We start from the raw sequence: 22,173 nt of genomic DNA on the forward strand, positions 1-22,173 counted from the left end.
TATTTTCTTTATTTTACAGAGTGACCTTAGCTCCCTCATCTTAAGATGGAGATAAGGTGTGGTGTCGAGTTCCACCACAGTCACATCTGTGCTAGACATTTTGCTTCTAAAAGTTGGAATACTTTTTAAGAATCTACAACTGGTTCTAGAATCTAATTCAAACTTTTACAAACTTTTAAACTCTAAAAGAAATGCTAAACAGGATCTAACACAAGGCCCTAGCAGGTCTTTTAAGAATTTAGAAAACTTTTCAAATTGCAAAAATCAATTTCTAATGACAATTTTGGAATTTGTCGTGTGATCAGGTATTGGCTGAGTAGTCCAGCAAATGCAAAGTCTTGTACCCCACCGCTGATCCACCAATGTAGGAAGTTGGCTCTGTATGTGCTATTTCAAAGTAAGGAATAGCATGCACAGAGTCCAAGGGTTCCCCTTAGAGGTAAAATAGTGGTAAAAAGAGATAATACTAATGCTCTATTTTGTGGTAGTGTGGTCGAGCAGTAGGCTTATCCAAGGAGTAGTGTTAAGCATTTGTTGTACATACACATAGACAATAAATGAGGTACACACACTCGGAGACAAATCCAGCCAATAGGTTTTGTTATAGAAAAATATCTTTTCTTAGTTTATTTTAAGAACCACAGGTTCAAATTTAACATGTAATATCTTGTTTGAAAGGTATTGCAGGTAAGTACATTAGGAACTTTTAATCATTTCAATTGCATGTATACCTTTCAAGTTATTCACAAATAGCTATTTCAAAAGTGGACACTTAGTGCAATTTTCACAGTTCCTGGGGGAGGTAAGTTTTTGTTAGTTTTACCAGGTAAGTAAGACACTTACAGGGTTCAGTTCTTGGTCCAAGGTAGCCCACCGTTGGGGGTTCAGAGCAACCCCAAAGTCACCACACCAGCAGCTCAGGGCCGGGCAGGTGCAGAGTTCAAAGTGGTGCCCAAAACGCATAGGCTAGAATGGAGAGAAGGGGGTGCCCCGGTTCCGGTCTGCTTGCAGGTAAGTACCCGCGTCTTCGGAGGGCAGACCAGGGGGGTTTTGTAGGGCACCGGGGGGGACACAAGCCCACACAGAAATTTCACCCTCAGCAGCGCGGGGGCGGCCGGGTGCAGTGTAGAAACAAGCGTCGGGTTTGCAATGTTAGTCTATGAGAGATCTCGGGATCTCTTCAGCGCTGCAGGCAGGCAAGGGGGGGCTTCCTCGGGGAAACCTCCACTTGGACAAGGGAGAGGGACTCCTGGGGGTCACTTCTGCAGTGAAAGTCCGGTCCTTCAGGTCCTGGGGGCTGCGGGTGCAGGGTCTTTCCCGACGCCTGGAACTTAGGTTTCAGAGAGTCGCGGTCAGGGGAAGCCTCGGGATTCCCTCTGCAGGCGGCGCTGTGGGGGCTCAGGGGGGACAGGTTTTGGTACTCACAGTCGTAGAGTAGTCCGGGGGTCCTCCCTGAGGTGTTGGTTCTCCACCAGCCGAGTCGGGGTCGCCGGGTGCAGTGTTGCAAGTCTCACGCTTCTTGCGGGGAGTTGCAGGGTTCTTTAAAGCTGCTCCTTGAAACAAAGTTGCAGTCTTTTTGGAGCAGGTCCGCTGTCCTCGGGAGTTTCTTGTTTTTTTCGAAGCAGGGCAGTCCTCAGAGGATTCAGAGGTCGCTGGTCCCTTGGAAGGCGTCGCTGGAGCAGAGTTCTTTGGAAGGCAGGAGACAGGCCGGTGAGTTTCTGGAGCCAAGGCAGTTGTTGTCTTCTGGTCTTCCTCTGCAGGGGTTTTCAGCTGGGCAGTCCTTCTTCTTGTTGTTGCAGGAATCTAATTTTCTAGGGTTCAGGGTAGCCCTTAAATACTAAATTTAAGGGCGTTGTAGGAAGTTGGCTCTGTATGTGCTATTTCAAAGTAAGGAATAGCATGCACAGAGTCCAAGGGTTCCCCTTAGAGGTAAAATAGTGGTAAAAAGAGATAATACTAATGCTCTATTTTGTGGTAGTGTGGTCGAGCAGTAGGCTTATCCAAGGAGTAGTGTTAAGCATTTGTTGTACATACACATAGACAATAAATGAGGTACACACACTCAGAGACAAATCCAGCCAATAGGTTTTTATATAGAAAAATATCTTTTCTTAGTTTATTTTAAGAACCACAGGTTCAAATTCTACATGTAATAGCTTATTTGAAAGGTATTGCAGGTAAGTACTTTAGGAACTTTAAATCATAAAAATTGCATGTATACTTTTCAAGTTATTCACAAATAGCTGTTTTGAAAGTGGACACTTAGTGCAATTTTCACAGTTCCTAGGGGAGGTAAGTATTTGTTAGGTTAACCAGGTAAGTAAGACACTTACAGGGCTTAGTTCTTGGTCCAAGGTAGCCCACCGTTGGGGGTTCAGAGCAACCCCAAAGTCACCACACCAGCAGCTCAGGGCCGGTCAGGTGCAGAGTTCAAAGTGGTGCCCAAAACACATAGGCTAGAATGGAGAGAAGGGGGTGCCCCGGTTCCGGTCTGCTTGCAGGTAAGTACCCGCGTCTTCGGAGGGCAGACCAGGGGGGTTTTGTAGGGCACCGCGGGGGACACAAGTCCACACAGAAATTTCACCCTCAGCAGCGCGGGGGCGGCCGGGTGCAGTGTAGAAACAAGCGTCGGGTTTGTAATGTTAGTCTATGAGAGATCTCGGGATCTCTTCAGCGCTGCAGGCAGGCAAGGGGGGGATTCCTCGGGGAAACCTCCACTTGGGCAAGGGAGAGGGACTCCTGGGGGTCACTTCTCCAGTGAAAGTCCGGTCCTTCAGGTCCTGGGGGCTGCGGGTGCAGGGTCTCTCCCAGGCGTCGGGACTTTAGGTTCAAAGAGTCGCGGTCAGGGGAAGCCTCGGGATTCCCTCTGCAGGCGGCGCTGTGGGGGCTCAGGGGGGACAGGTTTTGGTACTCACAGTATCAGAGTAGTCCTGGGGTCCCTCCTGAGGTGTTGGATCTCCACCAGCCGAGTCGGGGTCGCCGGGTGCAGTGTTGCAATTCTCACGCTTCTTGCGGGGAGCTTGCAGGGTTCTTTCAAGGCTGCTGGAAACAAAGTTGCAGCCTTTCTTGGAGCAGGTCCGCTGTCCTCGGGAGTTTCTTGTCTTTTCGAAGCAGGGGCAGTCCTCAGAGGATGTCGAGGTCGCTGGTCCCTTTGGAAGGCGTCGCTGGAGCAGGATCTTTGGAAGGCAGGAGACAGGCCGGTGAGTTTCTGGAGCCAAGGCAGTTGTCGTCTTCTGGTCTTCCTCTGCAGGGGTTTTCAGCTAGGCAGTCCTTCTTCTTGTAGTTGCAGGAATCTAATTTTCTAGGGTTCAGGGTAGCCCTTAAATACTAAATTTAAGGGCGTGTTTAGGTCTGGGGGGTTAGTAGCCAATGGCTACTAGCCCTGAGGGTGGGTACACCCTCTTTGTGCCTCCTCCCAAGGGGAGGGGGTCACAATCCTAACCCTATTGGGGGAATCCTCCATCTGCAAGATGGAGGATTTCTAAAAGTTAGAGTCACCTCAGCTCAGGACACCTTAGGGGCTGTCCTGACTGGCCAGTGACTCCTCCTTGTTTTTCTCATTATTTTCTCCGGCCTTGCCGCCAAAAGTGGGGCCTGGCCGGAGGGGGCGGGCAACTCCACTAGCTGGAGTGTCCTGCTGGGTTGGCACAAAGGAGGTGAGCCTTTGAGGCTCACCGCCAGGTGTGACAATTCCTGCCTGGGAGAGGTGTTAGCATCTCCACCCAGTGCAGGCTTTGTTACTGGCCTCAGAGTGACAAAGGCACTCTCCCCATGGGGCCAGCAACATGTCTCGGTTTGTGGCAGGCTGCTAAAACTAGTCAGCCTACACAGATAGTCGGTTAAGTTTCAGGGGGCACCTCTAAGGTGCCCTCTGTGGTGTATTTTACAATAAAATGTACACTGGCATCAGTGTGCATTTATTGTGCTGAGAAGTTTGATACCAAACTTCCCAGCTTTCAGTGTAGCCATTATGGTGCTGTGGAGTTCGTGTTTGACAGACTCCCAGACCATATACTCTTATGGCTACCCTGCACTTACAATGTCTAAGGTTTTGCTTAGACACTGTAGGGGTACAGTGCTCATGCACTGGTACCCTCACCTATGGTATAGTGCACCCTGCCTTGGGGCTGTAAGGCCTGCTAGAGGGGTGTCTTACCTATACTGCATAGGCAGTGAGAGGCTGGCATGGCACCCTGAGGGGAGTGCCATGTCGACTTACTCGTTTTGTCCTCACTAGCACACACAAGCTGACAAGCAGTGTGTCTGTGCTGAGTGAGAGGTCTCCAGGGTGGCATAAGACATGCTGCAGCCCTTAGAGACCTTCCTTGGCATCAGGGCCCTTGGTACTAGAAGTACCAGTTACAAGGGACTTATCTGGATGCCAGGGTCTGCCAATTGTGGATACAAAAGTACAGGTTAGGGAAAGAACACTGGTGCTGGGGCCTGGTTAGCAGGCCTCAGCACACTTTCAATTGTAAACATAGCATCAGCAAAGGCAAAAAGTCAGGGGGCAACCATGCCAAGGAGGCATTTCCTTACAGGCGTGTTTAGGTCTGGGGGGTTAGTAGCCAATGGCTACTAGCCCTGAGGGTGGGTACACCCTCTTTGTGCCTCCTCCCAAGGGGAGGGGGTCACAATCCTAACCCTATTGGGGGAATCCTCCATCTGCAAGATGGAGGATTTCTAAAAGTTAGAGTCACCTCAGCTCAGGACACCTTAGGGGCTGTCCTGACTGGCCAGTGACTCCTCCCTGTTGCTTTCTTTGTTCCCTCCAGCCTTGCCGCCAAAAGTGGGGGCCGTGGCCGGAGGGGGGCGGGCAACTCCACTAAGCTGGAGTGCCCTGCTGGGCTGTGACAAAGGGGTGAGCCTTTGAGGCTCACCGCCAGGTGTTACAGCTCCTGCCTGGGGGAGGTGTTAGCATCTCCACCCAGTGCAGGCTTTGTTACTGGCCTCAGAGTGACAAAGGCACTCTCCCCATGGGGCCAGCAACATGTCTCTAGTGTGGCAGGCTGCTGGAACCAGTCAGCCTACACAGATAGTTGGTTAAGTTTCAGGGGGCACCTCTAAGGTGCCCTCTGTGGTGTATTTTACAATAAAATGTACACTGGCATCAGTGTGCATTTATTGTGCTGAGAAGTTTGATACCAAACTTCCCAGTTTTCAGTGTAGCCATTATGGTGCTGTGGAGTTCGTGTAAAACAGACTCCCAGACCATATACTCTTATGGCTACCCTGCACTTACAATGTCTAAGGTTTTGCTTAGACACTGTAGGGGTACAGTGCTCATGCACTGGTACCCTCACCTATGGTATAGTGCACCCTGCCTTGGGGCTGTAAGGCCTGCTAGAGGGGTGTCTTACCTATACTGCATAGGCAGTGAGAGGCTGGCATGGCACCCTGAGGGGAGTGCCATGTCGACTTACTCATTTTGTTCTCACTAGCACACACAGGCTTGTAAGCAGTGTGTCTGTGCTGAGTGAGGGGTCTCTAGGGTGGCATAATACATGCTGCAGCCCTTAGAGACCTTCCCTGGCATCAGGGCCCTTGGTACCAGAGGTACCAGTTACAAGGGACTTATCTGGATGCCAGGGTGTGCCAATTGTGGAAACAATGGTACATTTTAGGTGAAAGAACACTGGTGCTGGGGCCTGGTTAGCAGGGTCCCAGCACACTTCTCAGTCAAGTCAGCATCAGTATCAGGCAAAAAGTGGGGGGTAACTGCAACAGGGAGCCATTTCTTTACACATGCTATGCATACTCCTGCCAACTAGTGTTGGGCTCTGACGTGTACAATTTGTTTTTGTTTGAAGAAGTCTTTGAGTCGCAGTGTATAGTAACTCCTCCTTTAGGGAGTATTGTGCATGACATTTGACTCCATTGTTAGCTTTTTTTTTTATTTGCCATCAATTTCAGACATTCTTCGCTGAGGCTCCGAGTCAACGCTGTGTCAATCTTTTTTGGGGCCTCCGAGTTTCTCTATTTCTGACAGTTCAAAGAACAATCTCTACATCTGCTTCTACTGTCAATGATGCTCCAGACTGTTCTTCATCGGTAGTGATCTCCTCAGGCGTTGTCGCAGCCCAGCCGGACTTTTTTCAGTTTTGCTTGCCTTCCAAAATGATTGCAGAGTAATAGAAAATACACCGTTTAGATACTGTCCACATTGCCACTCCAAGTACTTGTGGACAGGCCAGCATGCAACCTGTGCCTTTCTTTAGACCACAACAAGGCCTCCTACTCTGCCTGCCGTACGTTCAGATCCAAGAAAACCATCCATAATCATTATGACTGACACTTCTCATTATGCGTAATGGAGCGACGAAGGGAAGAGGAGATCCCTAATATCTTTGAGAAAGACCTCAAACAGGAGGAAGTTGAAGAGGAAGACCCAGAACTGCAGCTAGCTCAGATACAATGACACAGCTTCTACGCAATGAGTACCACACTTAAACAAGGCACTCACTGCCCCTCCGAAGGGTGGGTTTCGAGCCCTCATTCCCATTCAACCGGACCGCCACTGCTTTCGAACCATGGGTGGCACCGGTCTAAAACTCAGAAGCTGACATTGGCTCCTATTCAGGCACTGAGTCAGCGGTCCAGAAATAAACCTTCCTCTATAGTGACATCTTTGGTGCCCACTACAGCATTGACACAGAGAGGCACTTCGGAGCTGAAGCAAGCTCCAACATCGAAAAATGCTACAGGCCCCAGGGTAGCCCTGATGCCGAGGCTTCCGTCTGAGTCGAACCAGCCACCAACGGAGAAAACCACTTCAGAGCCAAAACATGCGTCTGGCTCAAAAGCGACCTCAAAGCCAAAACCGACGGTGCAACTCAGTCATCCCTCAAAAGTGGACTCTGAGATACAGCAGCCTATCCTTTAGCACCTGCAGGAGGAGGTGGACTCTAGGCAGCTACGCCTGTGTATTCATCCTCACACAGGAAAAATCATCACCAAGCCTCCACCTCAGATCCTGCAGACTCTTCCTCTAAAAAGGCAGCTTACCTTTGCAGAACAGTTAACAATGGAGCCCCCACCACCTCCTAAGCAAAAAAAGATTCAAGATAGGGGTACAAACCCTCTGCCACAGACATCTGCTTACCCTCCTCTAACTCCTACACTTACGCCTCCACCTTGTCCACCACCACCACAATAACCGCCATCACAGGGGTCTTACCACTCATACTATGAGGAGAGTAGCCCCCTTCAGATGTGTATGAGGTTCCATATACACAGGATTCATGGGATGATTATAGGGTAGTACCTCCAGGTCCCTATAATCCAGACTTCTGCCCGGTGTTAGACTTGACAGCCTTAGGATGGTCTTCCCCCAAACTTTTTGCCTTCCTCCCTCCATTTTTCTGATCTCGTTTTTGATGGTTTTAGGACTCTGCACACTTTACCACTGCTGACCAGTGCTAAAGTGCTTTTTCTCTCTCCCCTAAATATGGTAACATCGACTCATACCCAGTTGGCATATTTAATTTACTTATGAGTCTCTACTAAAATGCACTACATGTGCTAAGGGTCTGTAAATTAAATGCTGCTGTTGGGTCTGCAGCACTGATTGTTAGGAGAGGAAGAAAATAGACATATCAGACAAAAGAGTGGCAGTTACAGCTGCAGCCTGATAGCAAATAGCCAGTTCGGTGGCACTCCCATCACAGATGGAGGATGTGCAAGAGCTCATAAAACACCTCCTAGAGCAGTGCAGGAAGTTGGGTGCGGAGATTGCGTCTGAGGGCAAACTAATCTCCAGTGCCAGCATCCGCTGTGCGTGCATACAGCCTCTAGTGGCACCAGTACCACCATACTTCTCAGACACAATGCCTTGCTTCCTATCTCTAGGTGCAATGGTTCAAAAGGGCAATTTCATGACTGCACTCAATCTCAAATCTCCTATTTCCGTATCCCCATCCACCCTTCCTCTTAACAGCCCCTTCACTTTGTGGTAGGTGTACAATGCTACTTCTTGCGTTCCCCTTCCCTTACCTCGAAGATTGTTTGATCAAGTGCAGCAGCAAACTATAGTACCCTTTGCATCTCTAACCGCCAGTTTCCCTGCTCCACAGCCTGGACTTCACTGTGAACTCTACCAAATTCTACTTGCAGCGTCTTCATATTCAACCCTTCTTGTAAGGAACCTTTATTACCCAGATTGGACACCCTTATTTTAGCTTATTTCCATGGCTTGTGCCTTTTAGATACACGTTTTATTCTTATTTTTAGGGAGCCTTACTTAAGCAAATTGTTTTATATATTTGATCAAGTACCTTTAACAGGAAGGCAGAGCTCAGGCTGCCATTGTACAACATGTAATCTGTACTTTTGTCCAAGGATGCCGTGTACAGTACATGATAGGCAATCTTTTATTGCCAGTCCAGGAGCCAGTTTCTATCCTTGAGAGACAGTATTACATCAAAACTGTTCTCCGAACACGATATGGGTTATTATATAAACACACAGGTCCAATGAGGGTAGAGGGCATCCCGGTCATGACCATCATGGAACACATACAACACGACAGACCCTGCCTACCCTGGCACTGACTCTTCAGCTTCCCGAGAGGATTGCCATCCAGACAGCAGGCAGACCCCTCCTGTTCTATTCAGGTATGGGGCTGGGGCTAAGCCTTTAGGTTGGGCCAGGCAGAAAGTTACAACCACTATGCTGTGAGATCTAGACATGGGGTTTTGGTAGGCATCTCTAGAATCCCTAGGCTTTCTAGAACCACACACAATGTTGGGGTTGTTCATCTTCACTTTGGTTGTAATGATGATTACCGTATTATGTTTCTTCTGGCTTATTGCAGCACATGCATTACTAGGATGCAGTAGCTCCAGTAAATGCATTGAAATCCAGTTTGCATCTTCTGTCATGCCTTAGCATGCATGAGTAACTGAATAACCAAGTGAAAGGGGTATTGACTGTTTGCACAACTTCCCTGAGGAGTCAGTGTCAGATTGCCATAAATCACCTCTTACCCTGATAGGGTTGGGTGAGACACTGCAAGCTAGTCAGGAGTTAGACTGACAGCTGCCAAGCTGTGTGGGGGTTGACCCAGTCTCCCAAACTCGCTGGTGATGCCATCCTAAACACGCAATCTCATTACCAAAATAGTAAGTGCATAACATTCTTATGGTTCTTATTGGACTCCGTCATGGGGAAAGCATAGCCCAATCAGCATTTCAGCCCCTGCGTCCTCTTTTTCATCCCAGTTGTCAGATCACAGGATGCCATGTCATGCACTGCATAGGAATGATGGCCTCCTGCCTGGCTATTGTTCTTCACGCAAGGTTTCACATACACTCACTCCAAGAGTGCCTCGCAGTTCAATGGTCTGAAATGGGTGGGGTCATTGGAAGATCTAGTGACTGCAAGGGTAGCGGTGCACCTGTCTCAGCAATGATGGAAGAACAACAACTTGTTGCAAGCCAGGGCTTTTGCAGATCCAGTACAGCAAGTGACCATTAATACGGGCTCTTCTCATGGCCTAGGGCGTGTACATCAACAACACGATTGTACAGTGCATGTGGTCCACTCAACAACTGGTTTGCCACACTAGCCACTTAGAAGTGCTAGCCATTCGCTTAGCTTTGAGAGCCTTCTTAGAATTTGTTCAGGGTAAAGTGGTCCTTGTAGGAAACTGGCTATCTAAATAGTGTACCAGTGTCAGGGGATACTATGCAGATAGTCCAGGTGATTCTTATTGGCTTACAGGGGTTACAGTAATAATCCAAAATGCTCTCTTTTGTGGTAGTTTGTGGGAGCGGGTTAGGCTTGTCCGAGGGCACCAATTTGTGGAAAAATCAAATACTTTTATAAAATGTTTCAACACCAGAGAAAACTTCAGAGAAGGTAAGTACTATTGCAGTGTATCCATTTTTGCAAGTAAGTAACAAGTTCATTCAAATACACTTTTACTGCAAAGGGTCTTTGCAGTCTGCTCTCAGGGGTTCCCTTTTGGTCATAGGGTGTTGTGGGGGCAAGGTCACAGGAAACACCAGCAGATCAATTTACCTGTCATGGGTCATCTGGGTGCAGAGATGCTGGATGGGACGGGTTCCTTATGCACTACACGGTTGGTGTAGAGGAGGACCACGTAGAAAAAGGCTGCAGAGTGGGACTTGGGGACAAGTCCGGGAGCTCCCAATGGGGGGCTCAGTCGTTTGTCATGGACCCGAACCAGGGAGCTTGGGTACTTCAGTTTGATTGTCGGGTACTCCCATGTCAGAGGCACCCACGGTTCTTGGTTGGATCTGCAAGAAGGGGACAAAACAGGGCAGCTGGTCCACTCTTACTGCAGGCCCATGCGATTCTGATGACACTTGACGGCTGGTCTCTGGGTGCGGCTTTGGAGTCTGGATTGGACTCAAACAATTGTTGGTTGCTGCAAGGGGTCCGGTACACCGGGTATTGACACAAGACGGTTCATTTGGGTCCTAGCATCTTATCATTTATTGGGGAGGCTGATCTGACCTTCTGGAGCATGGTAAACTCCTCCTGGGCGGCTGCTGTGACAGTGGACCTGGTGGTCAGCAGAATGGTGAGCCGGATATTTCAGTCGGTGGCTGCTGGGAAGTATATCCTCAAATTCAAAGTCGATGCTGATGGCTTGATGAAGCACTGGAAGATGCACACCTGCAGGACCAGTTGGATTGTTGAGCTTTTTAGGACCGGAGCAGGTAGGCGGTAGGGTTTCTCACCAAAGTCCACCAGCAGTTCACAGGTCCTGCTTCTTCAACTGTTCTTGGTCTTCCTTTTGTCAGACATATCTGTTCTTATGGTGTTAGGAGACCACCTAATCACTCAATTTAGGGGCGTTTAGAGGAGTGTGGGGAAGTCACCAGTGGGCTACTTACCCGTGGGGGTGTCTACACCTCATATATGACCACTTTCTGTGTGGAGTGTGCATAACCCTGTCCCAGAATTCCTAGTTCCACCAAAAACAAGATGGTGGAACCCTTCTTTCGTGGAGCACATCAGGCTTGCCCACCTTATGCCTACGTGCATTGCTATTTCCCACCTGTCCTGGTGCCAAATGGGCCACAGGGCAGGGGGTGGCAACTCCCAGGTCTGGGGGAAGCCGAAGTAACATATCAAAGGCAGCAGGAGCTTTGAAGTCCCTGGCCTTGGTATGCAGATTCACTAGTCATCTTGCTGGAGGAGGTGATAACACTTTCTCTGGGCAGCCTTGTTTCTGACCTCTGATAGTGCTGGCTCTTGCCTCCAGAGGTCAGAAACCTGTGTGATGGCAGGCTGGTCTATACCAGTCAGCTAGCACACTGAGGGTCTGTTAGCTTTTAGGGGGCACCTCTAAGGTGTCCTCTGAGTGCATGCCATAATAAATCAAATACTGGCATCAGTATGGATTTATTAAGATACCAAACACCATAGGTTTTAGTGAAGCCATTATGTAGCTGGATAACTCGTAAAGATGAGTGACCAGTACGTACCTTAAGATAACTTCCCTGCTCACCTGGACCATCTGGTAATGGAACTAGACATCACAGGGGCATATCTACTCTTGTCCTCAAATCAAATATAATGCACCCTGCCTTAGGACTCGGAGGCCTGCTGTAGGGGTGACTTGCATATATTTAGATGCAGTGATTCGGGCATTGCACACAGTGAGTGTGCCATGTCGTGTTTTCATTCCTGGCTTGCACCATAATAAGCAGTGTGCGATGGCAGGCTGTGTGGAACTTTTGGCGGGGTGGGGGGGTCCCTTAGGGTGGTACAATGCACGCTGCAGCACGTAGGAATCCTCTCTAGTACTCAGGCCTTAGGTACCAGGGGTACCATTTACTAGGACTTACAGAGGTACTAAAGTGTCTGCTAGTTGTACACAATTAAACTCTTTACCTTGTTTTAGGGAAGAGCACTGGCACTGGGGACCTGTGTAGCAGGAACCCAGTGCACCTTCCGTCGAAAAAACTAATTACCAGTGGCAAAAAAAGCAGGGGTGACCATGTCAAAAGGGTCACTTTCCTACAGTCCTCATCACCACAGTCAATGGCACTACAGATTGCAATTCACACACCTTACTTATGTTCACACTCCATACATACTTTCACCTGCTATATGAAAAACAAATCTAACGTAGAGCAGTGGGCAATGTACACCAAGAGGAGTCATCACACCGCATTTCATGACTCACAAGACATCTTTGAACAAATACAACATGCAAACTTCTGAGCCCAAAACTAGATGACAGGAGTATGATAAGCTTGTGAATCTACAGCATTATATGCCACAAACAGATACTTGCAGGGTAAGAAGAGAATTTTCTTTCTGGTGAATATACTGACACAAATTCCACACTGTCTTCTCCCAAACCCCATTCTGTGAAGTTGACTTTGAGGAGTTAATATGGTTTTAGGTTAGATTTCACACACAGTAATGTTTGCTACTCTGTTGGTAGTGCTCTCCATCTGAGGGAGAGAACACACTGATGGTTAAACTGAAATCAGCGAGAAGGACTGGCACCTTTATACAACTCCATGTCCTCACATCTGGGGTGGATGGAGTTGCAACGTAGGCCAATTGAGCCACCTAATTGTGCCTGCGAGTTGTTGCACTGAAGTGGTCCAGATCCATTCTGGTGCCTGGAAAGATTCACAAGATGAGGAATCTATGGTTACATAGTGTCTTCCAGAAAGCGCAGTACTGAGGATAATATATTTGTTTTAGACCTGTTTGATTAACTCTGAAAATGAAGAAGGTTCATGTAGGAAGTTGGCTCTGTATGTGCTATTTCAAAGTAAGGAATAGCATGCACAGAGTCCAAGGGTTCCCCTTAGAGGTAAAATAGTGGTAAAAATAGATAATACTAATGCTCTATTTTGTGGTAGTGTGGTCGAGCAGTAGGCTTATCCAAGGAGTAGTGTTAAGCATTTGTTGTACATACACATAGACAATAAATGAGGTACACACACTCAGAGACAAATCCAGCCAATAGGTTTTTATATAGAAAAATATCTTTTCTTAGTTTATTTTAAGAACCACAGGTTCAAATTCTACATGTAATATCTCATTCGAAAGGTATTGCAGGTAAGTACTTTAGGAACTTCAAATCATCAAAATTGCATGTATACTTTTCAAGTTATTCACAAATAGCTGTTTTAAAAGTGGACACTTAGTGCAATTTTCACAGTTCCTAGGGGAGGTAAGTATTTGTTAGGTTAACCAGGTAAGTAAGACACTTACAGGGCTTAGTTCTTGGTCCAAGGTAGCCCACCGTTGGGGGTTCAGAGCAACCCCAAAGTCACCACACCAGCAGCTCAGGGCCGATCAGGTGCAGAGTTCAAAGTGGTGCCCAAAACACATAGGCTAGAATGGAGAGAAGGGGGTGCCCCGGTTCCGGTCTGCTTGCAGGTAAGTACCCGCGTCTTCGGAGGGCAGACCAGGGGGGTTTTGTAGGGCACCGGGGGGGACACAAGCCCACACAGAAATTTCACCCTCAGCGGCGCAGGGGCGGCCGGGTGCAGTGTAGAAACAAGCGTCGGGTTCGCAATGTTAGTCTATGAGAGATCTCGGGATCTCTTCAGCGCTGCAGGCAGGCAAGGGGGGGGGTTCCTCGGGGAAACCTCCACTTGGGCAAGGGAGAGGGACTCCTGGGGGTCACTTCTCCAGTGAAAGTCCGGTCCTTCAGGTCCTGGGGGCTGCGGGTGCAGGGTCTCTCCCAGGTGTCGGGATTTTGGATTCAAAGAGTCGCGGTCAGGGGAAGCCTCGGGATTCCCTCTGCAGGCGGCGCTGTGGGGGCTCAGGGGGGACAGGTTTTGGTACTCACAGTATCAGAGTAGTCCTGGGGTCCCTCCTGAGGTGTCGGGTCTCCACCAGCCGAGTCGGGGTCGCCGGGTGCAGTGTTGCAAGTCTCACGCTTCTTGCGGGGAGCTTGCAGGGTTCTTTAAAGCTGCTGGAAACAAAGTTGCAGCTTTTCTTGGAGCAGGTCCGCTGTCCTCGGGAGTTTCTTGTCTTTTCGAAGCAGGGGCAGTCCTCAGAGGATGTCGAGGTCGCTGGTCCCTTTGGAAGGCGTCGCTGGAGCAGGATCTTTGGAAGGCAGGAGACAGGCCGGTGAGTTTCTGGAGCCAAGGCAGTTGTCGTCTTCTGGTCTTCCGCTGCAGGGGTTTTCAGCTGGGCAGTCCTTCTTCTTGTAGTTGCAGGAATCTAATTTTCTAGGGTTCAGGGTAGCCCTTAAATACTAAATTTAAGGGCGTGTTTAGGTCTGGGGGGTTAGTAGCCAATGGCTACTAGCCCTGAGGGTGGGTACACCCTCTTTGTGCCTCCTCCCAAGGGGAGGGGGTCACAATCCTAACCCTATTGGGGGAATCCTCCATCTGCAAGATGGAGGATTTCTAAAAGTCAGAGTCACCTCAGCTCAGGACACCTTAGGGGCTGTCCTGACTGGCCAGTGACTCCTCCTTGTTTTTCTCATTATTTTCTCCGGCCTTGCCGCCAAAAGTGGGGCCTGGCCGGAGGGGGCGGGCAACTCCACTAGCTGGAGTGTCCTGCTGGGTTGGCACAAAGGAGGTGAGCCTTTGAGGCTCACCGCCAGGTGTGACAATTCCTGCCTGGGGGAGGTGTTAGCATCTCCACCCAGTGCAGGCTTTGTTACTGGCCTCAGAGTGACAAAGGCACTCTCCCCATGGGGCCAGCAACATGTCTCGGTTTGTGGCAGGCTGCTAAAACTAGTCAGCCTACACAGATAGTCGGTTAAGTTTCAGGGGGCACCTCTAAGGTGCCCTCTGGGGTGTATTTTACAATAAAATGTACACTGGCATCAGTGTGCATTTATTGTGCTGAGAAGTTTGATACCAAACTTCCCAGTTTTCAGTGTAGCCATTATGGTGCTGTGGAGTTCGTGTTTGACAAACTCCCAGACCATATACTCTTATGGCTACCCTGCACTTACAATGTCTAAGGTTTTGTTTAGACACTGTAGGGGTACCATGCTCATGCACTGGTACCCTCACCTATGGTATAGTGCACCCTGCCTTAGGGCTGTAAGGCCTGCTAGAGGGGTGTCTTACCTATACTGCATAGGCAGTGAGAGGCTGGCATGGCACCCTGAGGGGAGTGCCATGTCGACTTACTCGTTTTGTCCTCACTAGCACACACAAGCTGGCAAGCAGGGTGTCTGTGCTGAGTGAGAGGTCTCCAGGGTGGCATAAGACATGCTGCAGCCCTTAGAGACCTTCCTTGGCATCAGGGCCCTTGGTACTAGAAGTACCAGTTACAAGGGACTTATCTGCATGCCAGGGTCTGCCAATTGTGGATACAAAAGTACAGGTTAGGGAAAGAACACTGGTGCTGGGGCCTGGTTAGCAGGCCTCAGCACACTTTCAATTGTAAACATAGCATCAGCAAAGGCAAAAAGTCAGGGGGCAACCATGCCAAGGAGGCATTTCCTTACACAACCCCCCCCAAACGAAAGAGGATGAGACTAACCTTTCCCAAGAGAGTCTTCATTTTCTAAGTGGAAGAACCTGGAAAGGCCATCTGCATTGGCATGGGCAGTCCCAGGTCTGTGTTCCACTATAAAGTCCATTCCCTGTAGGGAGATGGACCACCTCAACAGTTTAGGATTTTCACCTTTCATTTGCATCAGCCATTTGAGAGGTCTGTGGTCAGTTTGAACTAGGAAGTGAGTCCCAAAGAGGTATGGTCTCAGCTTCTTCAGGGACCAAACCACAGCAAAGGCCTCCCTCTCAATGGCACTCCAACGCTGCTCCCTGGGGAGTAACCTCCTGCTAATGAAAGCAACAGGCTGGTCAAGGCCATCATCATTTGTTTGGGACAAAACTGCCCCTATCCCATGTTCAGAGGCATCAGTCTGCACAATGAACTGTTTAGAATAATCTGGAGCTTTTAGAACTGGTGCTGAGCACATTGCTTGTTTCAGGGTGTCAAAGGCCTGTTGGCATTCCACAGTCCAGTTCACTTTCTTGGGCATTTTCTTGGAGGTGAGTTCAGTGAGGGCTGTCACAATGGATCCATATCCCTTCACAAACCTCCTATAGTACCCAGTCAAGCCAAGGAATGCCCCGACTTGAGTCTGGGTTTTTGGAGCTACCCAGTCCAGAATAGTCTGGATCTTGGGTTGGAGTGGCTGAACTTGGCCTCCACCTACAAGGTGGCCCAAGTAAACCACTGTTCCCTGCCCTATCTGGCATTTGGATGCCTTGATAGAGAGGCCTGCAGATTGCAGAGCCTTCAAAACCTTCTTCAGGTGGACCAGGTGATCCTGCCAGGTGGAGCTAAAGACAGCAATATCATCAAGATAAGCTGTGCTAAAGGACTCCAAGCCAGCAAGGACTTGATTCACCAACCTTTGGAAGGTGGCAGGGGCATTCTTTAAACCAAAGGGCATAACAGTAAACTGATAATGTCCATCAGGTGTGGAGAATGCTGTTTTCTCTTTTGCTCCAGGTGCCATTTTTATTTGCCAGTACCCTGCTGTCAAGTCAAAGGTACTTAAGAATTTGGCAGCACCTAATTTGTCTATGAGCTCATCAGCTCTTGGAATTGGATGAGCATCTGTCTTGGTGACAGAATTGAGCCCTCTGTAGTCCACACAAAACCTCATCTCTTTCTTTCCATCTTTGGTGTGAGGTTTGGGGACTAAGACCACTGGGCTAGCCCAGGGGCTGTCAGAGCGCTCAATTACTCCCAATTCCAGCATCTTGTGGACTTCCACCTTGATGCTTTCTTTAAAATGGTCAGATTGTCTAAAGATTTTGTTCTTGACAGGCATGCTGTCTCCTGTGTCCACATCATGGGTACACAGGTGTGTCTGACCAGGGGTTAAGGAGAAGAGTTCAGGAAACTGTTGTAGGACTCTCCTACAATCAGCTTGTTGTTGGCCAGAGAGGGTGTCTGAGTAGATCACTCCATCTACTGTGCCATCTTTTGGGTCTGATGACAGAAGATCAGGGAGAGGTTCACTCTCTGCCTCCTGATCCTCATCTGTTACCATCAACAGATTGACATCAGCCCGGTCATGGAAGAGCTTAAGGCGGTTCACATGGATCACCCTCTTGGGGCTCCTGCTTGTGCCCAGGTCCACCAGGTAGGTGACCTGACTCTTCCTTTCTAGTACTGGGTAAGGGCCACTCCATTTGTCCTGGAGTGCCCTGGGAGCCACAGGCTCCAGAACCCAGACTTTCTGCCCTGGTTGGAACTCAACCAGTGCAGCCTTTTGGTCATACCAAAACTTCTGGAGCTGTTGGCTGGCCTCAAGGTTTTTGGTTGCCTTTTCCATGTACTCTGCCATTCTAGAGCGAAGGCCAAGTACATAGTCCACTATGTCCTGTTTAGGCTCATGGAGAGGTCTCTCCCAGCCTTCTTTAACAAGGGCAAGTGGTCCCCTTACAGGATGACCAAACAGAAGTTCAAAGGGTGAGAATCCTACTCCCTTCTGTGGCACCTCTCTGTAAGCGAAAAGCAGGCATGGTAAGAGGACATCCCATCTCCTTTTGAGTTTTTCTGGGAGCCCCATGATCATGCCCTTTAATGTCTTGTTGAATCTCTCAACTAAGCCATTAGTTTGTGGATGGTATGGTGTAGTGAATTTATAAGTCACCCCACACTCATTCCACATGTGCTTTAGGTATGCTGACATGAAGTTGGTACCTCTGTCAGACACCACCTCCTTAGGGAAACCCACTCTGGTAAAGATACCAATGAGGGCCTTGGCTACTGCAGGGGCAGTAGTCGACCTAAGGGGAATAGCTTCAGGATACCTGGTAGCATGATCCACTACTACCAGGATATACATATTTCCTGAGGCTGTGGGAGGTTCCAGTGGACCAACTATGTCCACACCCACTCTTTCAAAGGGAACCCCCACCACTGGAAGTGGAATGAGGGGGGCCTTTGGATGTCCACCTGTCTTACCACTGGCTTGACAGGTGGGACAGGAGAGGCAAAACTCCTTAACCATGTTGGACATATTGGGCCAGTAGAAGTGGTTGACTAACCTCTCCCACGTCTTGGTTTGTCCCAAATGTCCAGCAAGGGGAATGTCATGGGCCAATGTTAGGATGAACTTCCTGAACAGCTGAGGCACTACCACTCTCCTAGTGGCACCAGGTTTGGGGTCTCTGGCCTCAGTGTACAGGAGTCCATCTTCCCAATAGACCCTATGCGTTCCATTTTTCTTGCCTTTGGACTCTTCAGCAGCTTGCTGCCTAAGGCCTTCAAGAGAGGGACAGGTTTCTTGTCCCTTACACAGCTCCTCCCTTGAGGGTCCCCCTGGGCCTAAGAGCTCAACCTGATAAGGTTCAAGCTCCAAAGGCTCAGTTCCCTCAGAGGGCAGAACTTCTTCCTGAGAAGAGAGGTTCCCTTTCTTTTGCTGTGTTGTAGTTGGTTTCCCAACTGACTTTCCTGTTCTCTTGGTAGGCTGGGCCATTCTTCCAGACTCCAGCTCTATTTGTTCACCCTGTGCCTTGCACTGTGCTCTTGTTTTCACACACACCAGTTCAGGGATACCCAGCATTGCTGCATGGGTTTTTAGTTCTACCTCAGCCCATGCTGAGGACTCCAGGTCATTTCCAAGCAGACAGTCCACTGGGATATTTGAGGAGACCACCACCTGTTTCAGGCCATTGACCCCTCCCCATTCTAAAGTAACCATTGCCATGGGATGTACTTTTCTCTGATTGTCAGCGTTGGTGACTGTGTAAGTTTTTCCAGTCAGGTATTGGCCAGGGGAAACCAGTTTCTCTGTCACCATGGTGACACTGGCACCTGTATCCCTCAGGCCCTCTATTCTAGTCCCATTAATTAAGAGTTGCTGTCTGTATTTTTGCATGTTAGGCGGCCAGACAGCTAGTGTGGCTAAATCCACCCCACCCTCAGAAACTAGAATAGCTTCAGTGTGGACCCTGATTTGCTCTGGGCACACTGTTGATCCCACTTGGAGACTAGCCATACCAGTGTTACCTGGATGGGAGTTTGGAGTGGAACCTTTCTTGGGACAGGCCTTGTCTCCAGTTTGGTGTCCATGCTGTTTACAGCTATGACACCAGGCCTTTTTGGGATCAAAGTTTTTACCCTTGTACCCATTGTTTTGTGAAGAGGCTCTGGGCCCACCCTCCTGTGCAGGTTTTTGGGGGCCTGTAGAAGACTCTTTACTATTTTTAGTTTTGGTTGTCTCATCACCCTTCCCCTGGGGAGTCTTTGTGACCCCTTTCTTTTGGTCACCCCCTGTTGAAGTCTTGGACACCCTTGTCTTGACCCAATGGTCCGCCTTCTTTCCCAATTCTTGGGGAGAAATTGGTCCTAGGTCTACCAGATGCTGATGCAGTTTATCATTGAAACAATTACTTAACAGGTGTTCTTTCACAAATAAATTGTACAGCCCATCATAATTACTTACACCACTGCCTTGAATCCAACCATCTAGTGTTTTCACTGAGTAGTCAACAAAGTCAACCCAGGTCTGGCTCGAGGATTTTTGAGCCCCCCTGAACCTAATCCTGTACTCCTCAGTGGAGAATCCAAAGCCCTCAATCAGGGTACCCTTCATGAGGTCATAAGATTCTGCATCTTTTCCAGAGAGTGTGAGGAGTCTATCCCTACACTTTCCAGTGAACATTTCCCAAAGGAGAGCACCCCAGTGAGATCTGTTCACTTTTCTGGTTACACAAGCCCTCTCAAAAGCTGTGAACCACTTGGTGATGTCATCACCATCTTCAAATTTTGTCACAATCCCTTTGGGGATTTTTAACATGTCAGGAGAATCTCTGACCCTATTTATATTGCTGCCACCATTGATGGGTCCTAGGCCCATCTCTTGTCTTTCCCTTTCTATGGCTAGGAGCTGTCTCTCTAAAGCCAATCTTTTGGCCATCCTGGCTAACAGGAGGTCATCTTCACTGAGAGCATCCTCAGTGATTTCAGAAATGTGGGATCCTCCTGTGAGGGACTCACTATTTCTGACTAACACAGTTGGAGACAGGACTTGAGGGGTCCTGTTCTCCCTATTTAGGACTGGAGGAGGGACATTGGCCTCCAAGTCACTAATTTCTTCCTCTGTGATGTCATCATCAGAGGGGTTGGCTTTTTCAAACTCTGCCAACAGCTCCTGGAGCTGAATTTTGGTAGGTCTGGAGCCAATGGTTATTTTCTTTATATTACAGAGAGACCTTAGCTCCCTCATCTTAAGATGGAGGTAAGGTGTGGTGTCGAGTTCCACCACCTGCATCTCTGTATCAGACATTATTCTGCTAAGAGTTGGAATACTTTTTAAAGAATCTAAAACTGTTTCTAGAATCTAATTTCAAACTTTTAACAAACTTTTAAACTCTAAAAGACAATGCTAAACAGGGACTTAACACACAAGGCCCTAGCAGGACTTTTAAGAATTTAGAAAAATGTTAAATTGCAAAAATGAATTTCTAATGACAATTTTGGAATTTGTCGTGTGATCAGGTATTGGCTGAGTAGTCCAGCAAATGCAAAGTCTTGTACCCCACCGCTGATCCACCAATGTAGGAAGTTGGCTCTGTATGTGCTATTTCAAAGTAAGGAATAGCATGCACAGAGTCCAAGGGTTCCCCTTAGAGGTAAAATAGTGGTAAAAATAGATAATACTAATGCTCTATTTTGTGGTCGTGTGGTCGAGCAGTAGGCTTATCCAAGGAGTAGTGTTAAGCATTTGTTGTACATACACATAGACAATAAATGAGGTACACACACTCAGAGACAAATCCAGCCAATAGGTTTTTATATAGAAAAATATATTTTCTTAGTTTATTTTAAGAACCACAGGTTCAAATTCTACATGTAATATCTCATTCGAAAGGTATTGCATGTAAGTACTTTAGGAACTTCAAATCATCAAAATTGCATGTATACTTTTCAAGTTATTCACAAATAGCTGTTTTAAAAGTGGACACTTAGTGCAATTTTCACAGTTCCTAGGGGAGGTAAGTATTTGTTAGGTTAACCAGGTAAGTAAGACACTTACAGGGCTTAGTTCTTGGTCCAAGGTAGCCCACCGTTGGGGGTTCAGAGAAACCCCAAAGTCACCACACCAGCAGCTCAGGGCCGGTCAGGTGCAGAGTTCAAAGTGGTGCCCAAAACACATAGGCTAGAATGGAGAGAAGGGGGTGCCCCGGTTCCGGTCTGCTTGCAGGTAAGTACCCGCGTCTTCGGAGGGCAGACCAGGGGGGTTTTGTAGGGCACCGGGGGGGACACAAGCCCACACAGAAATTTCACCCTCAGTGGCGCAGGGGCGGCCGGGTGCAGTGTAGAAACAAGCGTCGGGTTCGCAATGTTAGTCTATGAGAGATCTCGGGATCTCTTCAGCGCTGCAGGCAGGCAAGGGGGGGGGTTCCTCGGGGAAACCTCCACTTGGGCAAGGGAGAGGGACTCCTGGGGGTCACTTCTCCAGTGAAAGTCCGGTCCTTCAGGTCCTGGGGGCTGCGGGTGCAGGGTCTCTCCCAGGTGTCGGGATTTTGGATTCAAAGAGTCGCGGTCAGGGGAAGCCTCGGGATTCCCTCTGCAGGCGGCGCTGTGGGGGCTCAGGGGGGACAGGTTTTGGTACTCACAGTATCAGAGTAGTCCTGGGGTCCCTCCTGAGGTGTCGGGTCTCCACCAGCCGAGTCGGGGTCGCCGGGTGCAGTGTTGCAAGTCTCACGCTTCTTGCGGGGAGCTTGCAGGGTTCTTTAAAGCTGCTGGAAACAAAGTTGCAGCTTTTCTTGGAGCAGGTCCGCTGTCCTCGGGAGTTTCTTGTCTTTTCGAAGCAGGGGCAGTCCTCAGAGGATGTCGAGGTCGCTGGTCCCTTTGGAAGGCGTCGCTGGAGCAGGATCTTTGGAAGGCAGGAGACAGGCCGGTGAGTTTCTGGAGCCAAGGCAGTTGTCGTCTTCTGGTCTTCCGCTGCAGGGGTTTTCAGCTGGGCAGTCCTTCTTCTTGTAGTTGCAGGAATCTAATTTTCTAGGGTTCAGGGTAGCCCTTAAATACTAAATTTAAGGGCGTGTTTAGGTCTGGGGGGTTAGTAGCCAATGGCTACTAGCCCTGAGGGTGGGTACACCCTCTTTGTGCCTCCTCCCAAGGGGAGGGGGTCACAATCCTAACCCTATTGGGGGAATCCTCCATCTGCAAGATGGAGGATTTCTAAAAGTCAGAGTCACCTCAGCTCAGGACACCTTAGGGGCTGTCCTGACT

The 22,173-nt window shown here is 48.9% G+C and overlaps 1 protein-coding gene across 1 annotated transcript in view; it reads left to right on the forward strand.

Moving 5' to 3' along the window:
• The window catches only part of UTP6 (UTP6 small subunit processome component), a 369,699-nt gene that overhangs the window by 155,694 nt on the left and 191,832 nt on the right, over positions 1–22,173 (forward strand). The gene's annotated exons all lie outside the window — the stretch shown is intronic.

This window comes from Pleurodeles waltl, chromosome 7 (genome assembly GCF_031143425.1).
Source record: "Pleurodeles waltl isolate 20211129_DDA chromosome 7, aPleWal1.hap1.20221129, whole genome shotgun sequence".
Classification (NCBI taxonomy): domain Eukaryota; kingdom Metazoa; phylum Chordata; class Amphibia; order Caudata; family Salamandridae; genus Pleurodeles; species Pleurodeles waltl.